General features: G+C 41.9%; 1 long non-coding RNA gene across 1 annotated transcript in view; it reads right to left on the bottom strand.

The window, feature by feature from the left end:
- Nucleotides 1–266: 266 nt before the first annotated feature.
- The window catches only part of LOC309367688, a 52,339-nt gene continuing 39,115 nt past the window's right edge, over nucleotides 267–13,490 (bottom strand). Inside the window, exon 2 of the long non-coding RNA XR_014167282.1 lies at nucleotides 267–888. This is a non-coding gene — a long non-coding RNA (uncharacterized lncRNA). The remainder of the gene's footprint in view (nucleotides 889–13,490) is intronic.

Raw genomic sequence — 13,490 nt, 5'->3', positions numbered from 1 at the left:
TGCTTCATTCTCATCTCGAGGGTTAAAAAGAGTTCACAAGATTTCATCTTAACTCTTAACCTTTTTAGAATTTAGAATTCCAGAAAACTACAGGAATACATATTTTTTTACTGGAAGTTTTTACAATGTAAACTTAGGCATTGGTGAGCTGCATCTTTTCAAAAGTGTATAAGGCCTGTTTTCATTGGTAATGAAAATTTAATTGCCTCAATTTCCAGATTTGGCAACTTCTCTAGTGAGTGCTTAGACGTAAAGAAAATGATTAATGTGACAGGCCTAAAAGAAGACAGTATTTATTATGGTACATATTAAACTATAAAGCAACATCCCTCCATGTTTAAATAAAAATAATAGTAACAACAACAACAACAACAAATATTTATTCTACATTACAAGCCATATTGATAGTAATGCATGTTTGAGACTCAAGTCTATTACTTTTCACTCAGTCACAACTAACAAAACTACAATCTAGGTAGGAAAAAGCCAGCAAGTAAATATAGACTTTCAGTAAAGATATACATTCAGTTTTCTGGCCTGATGAAGGATAACTGGTAAAAGGTTCCAGACCCAGGGAGCTATTACAAAGAACACCTTTCCCCTTGTACCTGCCAACTTACAGTACAGTCCTAACAATGTCTTCTCAGAATTAAACTGGGTTTACTCCCATGTAAGTGAGGTTAGGGTTACACTCCTTGTGGTAGGCAGGTGAGAAGTTTCTCCACTTCTGCATACTCCATTAGTTTCTGAATCCAATCTTCTTTCGTTGGAACATCTTCATCCTTTATCCATCACATTTTCTGGACTGATTTCCATTCTGTACATGAAATTGGCAATTTCCATTTTCATTGAAAATTTCTGTCATCCCTCATGGTGACATATGTCTAGCTATGGATACAAAAAAAGGAGGGGTTGTGAGCATTTAGTGTATACTTTGGTGCAAATCCCCAAGGACTATTCCAAGGTATAAGTAGCTATGATATGTGTTAGTAATATATACAACCTATTCCATCTTATTTAGGAGAGAGGTGAGCCATTGTCTTCAAGTCAAAGAGAATTTTCACATTCCATCAACACGTTCCATTTTCATACTCCTAAAAACTAAGCCACATTTTCTATCATTTGATATTTTTAATGCCTTTTACAACCATGGATGTGTTTCAGGAGAAGAAAAGAAAGCCCAACTTTATGAAATGTTGTATAACATACTTGAGGTTTGTTTCTTTTTGTTTTTACTGATAATTTCCCCACAAGTTTGAGTAAGTGTGTTGCTCTAATGCCTTCGCACATTGTTTTGTTTACAGATCCGCATTTTGGTAGAAAACCATGTCTCTATTAAAATGAAACTGAATTTTTAACTAGCTGAATTTGAATTAAGTTTTAAGAAATAGTCACTTTCCCCGTAATCATTGTGTTAAAAAATGCTCATGTCCATTTGCATTAATGACCTCATGGATTTTGCTAGTTAAAAATGAAAGCCAAGAAACCAGGACTGATGCCTGATTGGCAAAAAGCCAGTTTAGTGAAATTAAGAACATATGTTGAAGAATCCATTTGTAACAGCTTTCCCATTTTTTTAATGGCAGCTTAAAACCACCACCATGTCTGTCTGCTTTTGTTTTTTGTTTTATCTTATCCTCTCCCCCCTCTCTCCCTCCTTCCTTCTTTCTTTATATATTTCCTGGTGTAGTACCACATTGACAGAAATATTCAAAATAATGTATTATGCACCTTTCGCAGTGCATTCCTGTGCAGGCTTGTTCCGAAGTAAGACTTCTTCAATTCTGTGAGTCTTACTCGCAGGTTAGGCCACCAGCTGAACTCCCACCCCTTGCTGGCAGGCTCTGAGGAGTGGCAAGCCATTCCCCCCCCCCCATGGAAGGCAGGAGGGGGCAGGTGGAGAATCAGGCTCAGTTCAGACCTGGTCTTTGCACCAGCAATTTGACTTGACTGGATGTTCTGTGGTAGGCCAACTGAGCCAGGAGAGCTGGGCAGAAGGACACTTCTGCCTGATCTAATCCCCCTTCCATCCCAATGTAAGGAGGACATTGCACTGCTCTGCTTGTGTGCATCAGATTGCAGCTGAAATGGTTCTTTTGTAGCACTCTCTCTCTCTACCAATTATTCTAGTGATTTTATGATTTGGGACGAGAAGAGATAACGAATGCACTGAGTCACTATTTATCAACCTTATCCTATCTATCTCATGGAGGGAACTAGACATCATGCAGAAAACAAAACCGTGATTAGAATCTCCTGCCCTCCGGTGTTTTCCTGGTTAAATACAGAGAGAGAGATAGAGATAGATAGAGAGAGAGAGAGAGAGAGAGAGAGAGAGAGAGAGAGAGAGAGAGAGACCAAAGCTATGTGCAGGTATTATACAGTATCTGTGTATCAGTATCAAGGATTACACAGTTTCCCATAGGACAGAAAGCAGTTGGTGGGCAACGCTCCTTTCTTCAGACATCACCTGCATGAGCAAGTTCCCTGCAGGCAACTCTCTTGTACAGCCACTCTAGCATGCTTCAGCTTTGTTGCCCAACAGCTGCTAGGCAGGAGAGCCAAAGCTTTCTTTCCCTTGCCGGTGCACACCTGAGAGGGCACTGGCAGGCTCCTGATTGTGCACTGGCCGCTGCATGTTTACCTGCCCACATGTGATGTCAGGCATGGGGCAGAGCCAGTGTGGTGTAGTGGTTAAGAGCGGTAGTCTTGTAATCTGGGGAACCAGGTTCGATTCCCCACTCCTCCACATGCAGCTGTTGGGTGATGTTGCGCCAGTCACACTTCTTTGAAGTCTCTCAGCCCCACTCACCTCACAGAGTGTTTGTTGTGGGGGAGGAAGGGAAAGGAGAATGTTAGCCGCTTTGAGACTCCTGAAGGGGAGTGAAAGGTGGGATATCAAATCCAAACTCTTTTTCTTCTTCTTGGTTTGGTGGAAAACAGCCGTGCAAGTAAAATTTGAACCCATGATAGGACTAGCTTGGCCTGTAGGTCGGAGGTTCCCCACCTGTGGCGTAACTAAACATGCCTCTGACTTTGAAGAAAGCACCTCTATTTAAAAGACCCCTGCTTCTTGGGAGAAAAGCAATGACAAACCTAGACAGCATCTTAAAAAGCAAAGACATCATCTTGCTGACAAAGGTCCGTATAATTAAAGCTATGGTTTTCCCAATAGTGATGTATGGAAGTGAGAGCTGGACCATAAAGAAGGCTGGTTGCCGAAGAATTGATGCTTTTGAAGTATGGTGCTGGAGGAGACTCTTGAGAGTCCCATGGACTGCAAGAAGATCAAACCGTTCCATTCTGAAGGAAATCAGCCCTGAGTGCTCACTGGAAGGACAGATCCTGAAGCCGAGGCTCCAATACTTTGGCCACCTCATGAGAAGAGAAGACTCTCTGGAAAAGACCCTGATGTTGGGAAAGATGGAGGGCACAAGAAGAAGGGGACGACAGGGGACGAGATGGTGGGACAGTGTTCTCGAAGCTACCAGCATGAGTTTGACCAAACTGCAGGAGGCAGTGGAAGACAGGAGTGCCTGGCATGCTCTGGTCCATGGGGTCACAAAGAGTCAGACACGACTAAACGACTAAATAACAACAATAGTAGAGACTTCCGGGACAGCGCGAACGGCAAATGGCGGATTCCCTCCGAGCTCCGGAGGGAATCGGCTCTGCTGAGGACGGGTCTTGCCGTGCCGGCGACACGGGGACCCTCAGAAACCGCAGGCGCGGAAGCCTGCGGACTTGGTGACTCGGTGGGCACCTTAAGAGCCCTCCCCGACCCACGAAGAGCCTTTTTAAAGGCTACGGAGAGGACCGGAGAGTGGCGTGGTGCTGAGAGTACATCGCTACCTCAGCGGAGCGAAGCCGCGAGCCATGGCCGGAGAGCGCTGTCTTTCTTCCTAAAATTTGGACTGAAACAAGAAACCCGTGAGTAGAATGAAATTTCGACCCTAAAAGTTTATCCTTGATTTGAGTATGATCGGGGGATGTGTTAAAAGGAAGTCCACACCCCCCCCCCACCTGTAAGATTTAAAGCAAGGAAAAGAGACTAAGGTGGAGAGACTTTGAATTTAAAGGGACAAAAGAATATTCCCACGAATTAAATAAAAGAAATTATTGTGCTGGAGAGGAGAGAGGAATTTTAGAAATCGCTGGGCAACCCCCCCCCCCTTGGACCCAGGAGTGCCCGAAGTGTGAGCCCGAGGAAAAAGAATAAAGAGTTTGACAGCTGTCAAAAGAGCTGTCAAATGGGCGGTTGAAGTTTAGAACTGTGCTACTTAATATCTTTCTAAATTAAAAGTGTTACATTTGAACTGAGCTGGTTGGAAACAAAGAGACTGTGAACAACAAAGTAACGGATTGTTGGAAAAGAACTATTGGGTGTTTATCCCCCTGGAGGGAATTAAAGACATTGCAATGGCTGCAGAAGGAAAATTACTGGCAGAGATAGAAAGAATGTTCTTTCTCGTGGGAATTTTACAAGAGCAGAGCACGGCTATGAACAAACAACTTACGACCTTGAACCTCAAACTAGGCAGCTCTGCGGAAGACACAAACTTCGCAGCCGAAGCAGAAGAGACAACTTTGGAATTGGGGGGGGAAAGATGAAGAAGGAGAGGAAGGACAGATGGAAAACATTAACCAGGAGCCTACACTCTCAGGAAATAAAGGAAACAAAGAGGGTGATCATTGGATTATAAATCTGCAAAAGGAAAGAAAGATAAAGGAAGAAACCCGTGGAACATCTGGAATACTGGAATTTAAAAGAACAAACAAGCATGACTGGGACTTCTTCCTAAAGTTCGAACATGGAAAAATGGATGATTCTTTGCAGCAACTGTTTTTGGCTGAGTTGGAGGGAGGAAAGCAGGAGAGGCTTGAGAGAAAACTCCTTCGAAAATTGAGGGTCAACAAAAAGGACTACCAACAAAACCGACAGAGAGAGGTTAATGGGGACTCTAGGGCCTCGGATGTGAGAAATCCGGGCTGAGAACTGTCTTTTGAGGACATTGGTTCGGAATGGGACAAAAACCGGGGCAGGGAGGGAGGGGGGGAGCAGATTAGTTAAAATTTTAATCTTTGTATTTGGATATTGTGATTTTTTGGGTTTAATATGAAAAGGGAGGAATTCGAGGGAGAGGAATTAGGTCGACCTTAGAAAAAGGATTTTATGTAAAAAGGGAAAATTCTGGATAAGTAAAATTGGGCCTAGTAAAAAGTGTCAAGATTTGGAAAAAAGAAAATAATAGTATTTTTGAAAAGAGGGGAAATAACTTGTTGAGCTAACTATGAAATTGGGAGGGGGAAGGGGGGAGGTGTGGGGAAGTCCGGGAAAGAAGGTAAAGAAAGTAAGGGTATAAAATTATATATGTGTTGTCATGTCTTTTTATGTGTGTTTGTCTATATAAAATGTGAAAACCCAATAAAAATTTATAATAAATAAATAAATAAATAACAACAATAGTAGTTTCATCCTTGGTGCACACACACACCCATATTTGTTTGATGACTCTGCAGGATCAGGCCATTAGCTCAAGTAGTCCAACATCCTGCTCTCAGACTGGCCAACCAAATGACTACAAGAAACCCACAAGAAGGACCCAAACACAAGAGCTCTCTCCCCTTCTGTAGTTTCCAGCACTTGGTATTCAGATGTATTACTGCCTTTGACCATGGAGGCAGAGCTTCGCCATCATGGCTAGTAGCCATTGGCAGCCTTATGGATTTGTTCAATTCTCTTTTCAAGACACCCAGGTTTGTGGCCATTACTGCCTCCTGTGGGTGTGAGCTCCATAGTTTAACTATACACTGTGTATAGCCCCAGGTAATGGTGATGAAGAAGAATATGTTAAATCAGCCTTCTACCACATGCAGCCCTACCCTCAAGGATCAATATTATGGTCAGGATTAATAAGTGTGAGTGTCAGAGTGCAGTGATTGGAATGTAGGGATACTGATTAGCTGAGATTATTTGTGATGACCTAAATAACTAAGGAAACCATCATTTCATTTGGGTATCTTGTATTAAACAATTTAACACATTTAGGTGTATTTTTGGTATCTTGTGTTAAACAGCAGAATCCATTCTTAGGAATTGTTTTGACTACGGCTGAGTTCTAGCCATGTTTTAAACACGCCTTATTTCCCAAATAGAACTTGACTCCTTATATAGTTTGCATGAAATTATATTGGGCTTATAAACTATTTTAACTTTATCTGAACTTTTTCAAAGCAGACGTTTTGGAGCAGGAGTGCTATAAATAATGTGATTTGCATGGTGTAAATGAGAGCTTACAAATGCACACATTAGTTTCTGAGCTCGGCCAAGGAGTTAATATTGAATAGTTTAGTGCAGCTGAAATGAATGCCAAATTTACTCAGGTTGTCCTGCGAAATGAGCACAGATCACATTACTTATGATGGAGCGCTAGGGGAAAATGAAGGCACAAGTTAAAATATTACCTGCAATTTCTTTGTTTTTACTCAGCATACAGTTAGAAATATGATAACTGCTAATGAACTTCATGGATTTGTTTCCAGAGGGGTAGCTATGTTACTCTGTTGTAGCAAAAAACAACAGCAGCTTTAAGACTAATAAATTGATTGTGGCAGAAGCTTTGGTGGACCAGAGCCTCTTTCATCACATGCATTATATTTTTGTTTTGCTATATTATAAAATTGTTATTCTTGCGTTTATTTGAAATGCATCCCTGTTTCTGTGTTGTAAGCCACTTTGAGCATGAGATTTTTTGTGTGGAAATGAGATGATAAAAGCTTTACCTTATTTGGACTTGATCAGTCTTTGTAAGCAGGGTGCAACCTGCAGAAATAATAGAGGTAACCCAAAGCTACTTGTGTGTTTTGATGTGTTGTGTTGTATTGTTATATCTGATATATTTGCATATTTTGCTGGCTTAAAAAAAGAGATAATACAAGTAATTACATTTTGCTTGATAAAATCAAAACACGACTTTGTTAATATTAAAAAAAATGAGCAACTCTACACATTTCCTTGAAATGATTGTTTAAAAAGATGTAAACCGAATGTTTGGAGAAGACCTGCCTTTGCATAATACCCTTACTCTCTGTGTCAATGGACAGTCCAATAAATTGTCAGGGAGTTCTTTTATTCCTCCCATTACAGCAAGAACATACATTACATGGGATTTTGGATCGCCTGCTGTCTAAAGCAGGAGATGGCATCTTTTGGCATCTCACTAAAGTGAGTTCCAGTTGGAGTTTATCAGTTTTATATAATTATCCTTTGGGCCACTTTTACACATAAGGAGGTTATCATATCATTCATATCTTTAGTGCCTGCTTTGAATTTGTTTGCTGCCACTTACTTATGTGGGAGAAAATTAGATATGGATGATCATTTCCCTAAGAGCCTTTGATTTACCTTGAAATGACTAGTGTTTTTATTCTTTTTAAAAAATGCAAAAAATGTAAGTACTTTTATGATGCACAGAAAATAAGCCCCACTTTACAGCTGCAGTTTCTCTTCATGCAGCCTTGTAAAATAACTTCAGTGTGCAAACAGTGCAGGTGATAGCTTTTGTGTGCGGGCTGGCTGCTTTCTAAGGCTGTGTCGTGGGGTAGATGAATCTGTCAATTTTGGTTTCTCTCAGTGTCTCATTTTTCCCATCTTAACTTAGGTCTCCCATTCTCATATCCATTGGGGTTTCAGTGCAGATTTCTCCTAATACAAACATATGTGTATACTAATGTACACATTTTTTGCAAAGCAATTTCACCTAATGGTATTCATTTTCACTAATATGTTATTTTTTATGCAAGATTTAGATGATTTCTGCATGTAAGTTAAATAAGCAGGGAGACTATATAGAGCCTTGTTGTAATCCTTTCCCAATTTTGAACCAGTCAGTTGTTCTATATCCAGTTCTAATTGTAGCTTCTTGTCCCACATAGAGATTTCTCAGGAGACAGATGAGGTGATCAGGCACTCCTATTTCTTTAAGAACTTGCCATAGTTTGCTGTGGTCGACACAGTCAAAGACTTTTGCATAGTCAATGAAGCAGAAGTAGATGTCTTTCTGGAACTCTCTAGCTTTCTCCATGATCCAGCACGTTTGCAATAGTGTTCTCAAAGCCACCAGCATGAGTTTGACTAAACTGCGGGAGGCAGTGGAAGACAGAAGTGCCTGGTGTGCTCTGGTCCATGGGGTCACGAAGAGTCGGACACGACTAAACGACTAAACAAGAACAACAATGCATATCTTTTTCTGTACACACTGTGTGGTATGCAACTAAGTTTTACTCTGCCTAGACCCACTGAAATGTATGAACATGACTAAGTTCGGCCCATTAATTTCAAAGAGTCAACTTCATTACTCGGCATCACAACATTCAGAGAAGTGGAAGATTCAAGGATGGCTGTGTTTCAGTTCACCTATTGTTTCAGATGATGTGAATTAAGTAGATTTGCCTTTATATGTGAACTGAAACTCGGCTACACCCAGGGGGGGGGGGAAGTGTTATATGGCAACCATCCATCCTCTATGGGAGGTTCCAAGATATGGGTGCTTCCGTCCAATAGCAGTTTTTCCAAATGCAGCCCTTGAAAGCAGGCGAAAATTCAGTTCACACTTCAATCTAAAACAGAGATGAATGAAGGGGCTTCTTTTATGCTTGCCTTTCCTTTGAGGTGAGTATTACCAAGTCCCTGAAGCTCATTTTTGAGCCTGATCCCATTGAACTCTGGCAGGGTTCCTAGAGAAAATCACCCTCAGGTCATTTCCAGATGAGCTGTTTATTGAGCATCCATCCTGATTTGTTTGCCAGGAGATTGGATTCTGATTTGGTTCTGCAGAGGTTAGACAACCATCAGCTGTTTATTGAGCATCCATCCTGGTTTGATTGCTGGGAGGTTTGCTGGCATGGTGCCAAGGAAATATCCCATACTTTCCAATTCATTTCCCCCGTCACTTTCTGAATTACACAAAGTTGAGCTTCAAATCAACTTTAATTGTGTAACCCGAATTTGTAGGTATGGGATGGAATCCCATCCCAGAATGGCAACAGTGTGGAAGCAGCCCAATCACATTTGGACAAAAAACAAGTCAAAGTTGGATACCAGATTGATTCTTTGGATAGCAAGTGCAATTTGATCCATATAAAAGTTTTCTGTCAAGCGAGATTTAGCCTACTGAAGTTTCATTCAATATCCAAGGACTTATGGTATAGAAGATCGCAAGCTTTCGTTGTTGAGCTGAGAAAAAATGACATGTAATGTTTTTTACTAGGAAATTAGTGGGGTTTTTTAAAGATATTGACGGATGCAAAAAAAGGAGGGCCGAGTTTGGGAATGCCTGGCCAAGCAGTTGGAAGTCACAGAATCACTGCCTGCATATATTCCGCCAGTGTGATGTTTCTTTCCATTTTCAACTTCATTCCAGATTCTTGAAGCAAAGCTGGTGCAACCATCTGAAAGTGGGCATACTCGTTTGGGAGGCTTAATTTGCCTTTAAACTTTCTTTTACACTGTTTCAACTTCTGTTGAAGTTACTGACTTTTTGTTTCCATGCCACAAAGTGGGGGGGAGGAGGAGGAGGAGGAGGAGGAGGCATTTGTAATGCAAATGAGTCTTCTGGCCAGTTTTCATAATTGTATTAGAAGCCCAGGACTGGTGTAAAAACTGCTTCAAGCCACTAGTGTAGGAAGTGCCCTGTTTGATTTGTTCTGGCAGTAAAAGGAGAACGAAGCTGAAAAAGAAATCCTTCAGTTCAGTTCAAACAAAATATGCAGTTCACTTCACTGCAAAAATATCTTTAACTCCAGCCCTACAAGGTTAGTTTATTTTTTGTTGAGACCTTCAAAAATATTTAAAATGCTAGCTGGCTCCATCTGCAGATGCTAATTGCTGTTGCCGAGAAGTAGACTCTGAAGAGGGCTTTGGCCGGCACATGACAGAGAGCACAGAGGGGGAATTTTATTGCACTTTGAACAGACATCTTAGTCTCTTGCATCACATGTATAACATGTCAAGAGACAGTTCCTTTCTAACCACATAAACCAAGGCTTGTTCCTTCTTCTTTCCTGCTCTTGCAGTTTGAAGAGCTTTGGGCTGACTTCCTTGAAGAGAGAAAGAGAGAGTGAGAGGTTTCACGATGTGTTTTCTTTCTCTTTATAAATGAAATTATCAAAGGAATGCTCATCGATGACTGAGAAGCGAAAAGTTGTGGTGAAGTTCTATTTTTTAACTGGAACATGCACCATGCTGTGACACACACGCACACATCCAGGAAAGGGGGAAGATTGATGGCCAGACATGTGGAGAGAACTGCCACTGATTGAAATCAGACAACTGCAAACTGTGAGGGAGAGCCAGGGGAAAGCGTTTTAACCACAGCAATCCTCTTTCAGCACAATGTGCTTTCCTGTGACTGCAGTCTGCACCATGGGACACAGGGAAGCTGGAGCAGTAGGACAGGGGCTGAATACCAAATTAGATTCTGTGACACTATCTAACAATACAGTGGTACCTCAGGTTACAAACACTTTGGGTTACAGCCTCCACTAACCCGGAAGTAGTACCTCGGGTTAAGAACTTTATCTCAGGATGAGAACAGAAATCGCACGCTAGAAGCACCGCGGCAGCAAGAGGCCCCAATAGGTAAAATAGTACCTTGAATCCTAGCTATGTGGCTATGGGAAGAAGCAAGACCCTATTGATGCTATGAAGCCCTCCATCATAGGCTCAGGTTCAATAAGCCATATATCATAAATAAACCACAGTCTCTCCTGTACCGCATTGCAAATAAACACGGGTAATCGTCTTTAAATTTCTCAGGTGCAATCAATGTGAACTGAATTGAATTTCTTCTTCATCCCTTGAGGGGACGTCATATTTGACCTTGAAAGGTGTAGAGCATTCAGAGGACCAGGAGAATGATTGTGACTGGTTGCCATTAATTTCTGTCAGGAAAAGCAGGACACTCAACTCAGGGGCAATGGTGGAAAACCTGCCTATCCTGGTGGTTAGTGGTTCATCCTCTGCTGAATGAGGCCCTGTGTGAGAAGTGATATCCGGTCTTTGCTTCCAGGTGGGGCAATGTGTTTCCAACTATTCCTTCATCCCCAACCCCTGGATTGAGAAGGGGGTAAGAAAACTTCCTTAAGCTTAGTCCCTTCTCAGGGCCTCAAGGTCACGTTCCGTTTGAAGGAAGAGAAGGTGGGCCAGAACTGAGCCTATGCCTTGCTCCATTAATGGCTTCAGCAGTGGACGGGAGACAGAAGAACAATGGTGTTCAACTGCTGGGCCCTCCAATCTTCTCTTGCCCAATTTGCTTGGTTGGCTGGATAGATGCCCGTTCTTCAGTTTCTGTCATAGACTAGAATCATGCCAAAAAACAAAAACTGAGAATGAACAAGACCAGCTAAATTCTCTGTATAAAATGGGCTTGTACATTGGTGGTACAAAAATGCCCCTCTGTGTACACCCCTTTACATTCTCCCTTAGAGTGAAATGGCTGTCATTTACTCCTTTGGGGGAAAGTACAAGGAGAGCACAACATGTCCACTAGGTAGGTCTGGGAACCCATGGGGGTTGCCATGTGCTTCTATGAACGCAGTCTGAACTCGGTGTAAGGTACGGCCTGTTCTTCTTTATATACACCCTATGTTTTTAAATACTGTACATCCTGTGGCCGGGAGCAGGGAGAGAGAAGATGATTCTATGTCTCCTTACCCCCTCCTGACTCCACTGTTGGTGAGCAGAGAGTGCAGTGCTGCTGCCACCTGCTTCTCCAGCATGTTGCCAACCGGTTCAAGCTTGCTCACTTTGCATGTACCTGTACCCTGCTGAGAACAGGCAAGCACAGTCAGCATGAGTGCTGGAAAATGCTTGAAAGCCCCATGCTGCACTTTGCAGATGTTGTTGCCTACCTCTCCTCCTCCCCACTGCCTCACAACCACCACCTGACCTTCTGATAGCCCCAGATTGCTCTGGGTAGGCTAACCTGTAATCTGGTAGGTGATCTGGTGCTATCTCAGCCTGATCTGGCCAAAGCCCGGATCCCCCCAAATTGATCCAAATCTCATCCACAGCCATACTAAAAAACATATTTGTGATAAGCATAGATTACAGATTTATAAATGTAATAATGAAATTATTACTCCTTTTATATATTCAGCTTTCTTTAGCTCATTTCCCGCTGCCTTAGGAATCAAAAAGCCTTCTGGAACGTGTAATCATTTTAAGGTTCATATTACCATCCTTTTGGCTTTATTTATCTGATATGAGACTTTGTAGATAAGACAGATTGAACTCCCAAATAAATAATGCAATTGCATCTCTAGTGTGAAAAAAATAGATATACTGAGACATCGCACAGAGCCCCTGCGCTGATTTTTTTCTGTCTTTTTAAGTAAATGCACAACCATGTCAGTGAATTCTCCATTATGTTCCCTATCTCTCTCCATGCGCACTGAATTTAAACATATCAAAGACCACCCCCAGTGCCACCATGAGAGGCTAATAAAAGAGCAAAATTATGACATGGAAAAGTAAGACACAATCCTTCTTTGATTCCTGAAGTGTAGCTCTTGTTCCCCTTTTTAAATGGGGAAAATGTGCTTCCAGTGCCTCGCTTAATGCACATCACTTAGATTACAAAGAGTTTGGTGTTGGTAACAATTGTGGAGCTATGCACTTGCAATGAGACATTTTTATGTCATTACAGGTATCGGCTTACAGCCATTAGCAAAGCAGATTGGTCTGAACCAAAATGCTCTTGCATGTGTGTGTGTATGTGCACTCTCTCACACACACACACACACATGCACGCACACCTTATCACTAGATCTCCTCCTTCCATTATTCAGGCTTTTAAAAAGAAATACAGAGCGAAAGAAGGAGGCTTTAAGTGCATTATGCTCCGTGACTTGTCTCTGTCCTCTAGTCAGAATTGTCTGAAATAGGTTTTATTGGAAATCATTATTTATATTCCTCTGCTGAAAAGAGGAATATTGATCTCATCTACATAATAGTTACCAGACTGCAAAAAGTACCAAAGAGAGGCTACGAGTGGCCTGACAAAATGTCAATGACAATTCATTTTTTTTTACCAGTTAGGATGCTGGTTTAATATCCTGAAAAAAGCACTTAACACCAGCCTTTTCATAGCATCTGTCAGGGCGCTTCCACTTGGCTGTTTGTCACACGGTGTGCTTCCAGGCAGCCTTGAGGCCTAACTCAGAAGCATACCTCCCTCAGTGGCCTTTGAATTCCTCACACACTCAGTCTCTCTCTCTCTCTCTCTCTCTCTCTCTCTCTCTCTCTCTCTCTCTCTCCACACACACACACACACACACACACACACACACAAAAACCACCCCTCACCACACACTCCATTATGGCACGGCACTGGGAATTCAGGAGACCAACTACTACAACTTTGGGGCACATTTCTAACTTCCATGTAAGCCATGGTGTGTTCCAAGTCCAACATAGACACATGCATGTT

The sequence above is a fragment of the Podarcis melisellensis genome (genome assembly GCF_964234715.1).
Source record: "Podarcis melisellensis genome assembly, chromosome: 3".
NCBI lineage: Eukaryota > Metazoa > Chordata > Lepidosauria > Squamata > Lacertidae > Podarcis > Podarcis melisellensis.
Note: the sequence above shows the minus strand (reverse complement) of the source record. Positions and strands in the feature narration are given on the sequence as shown.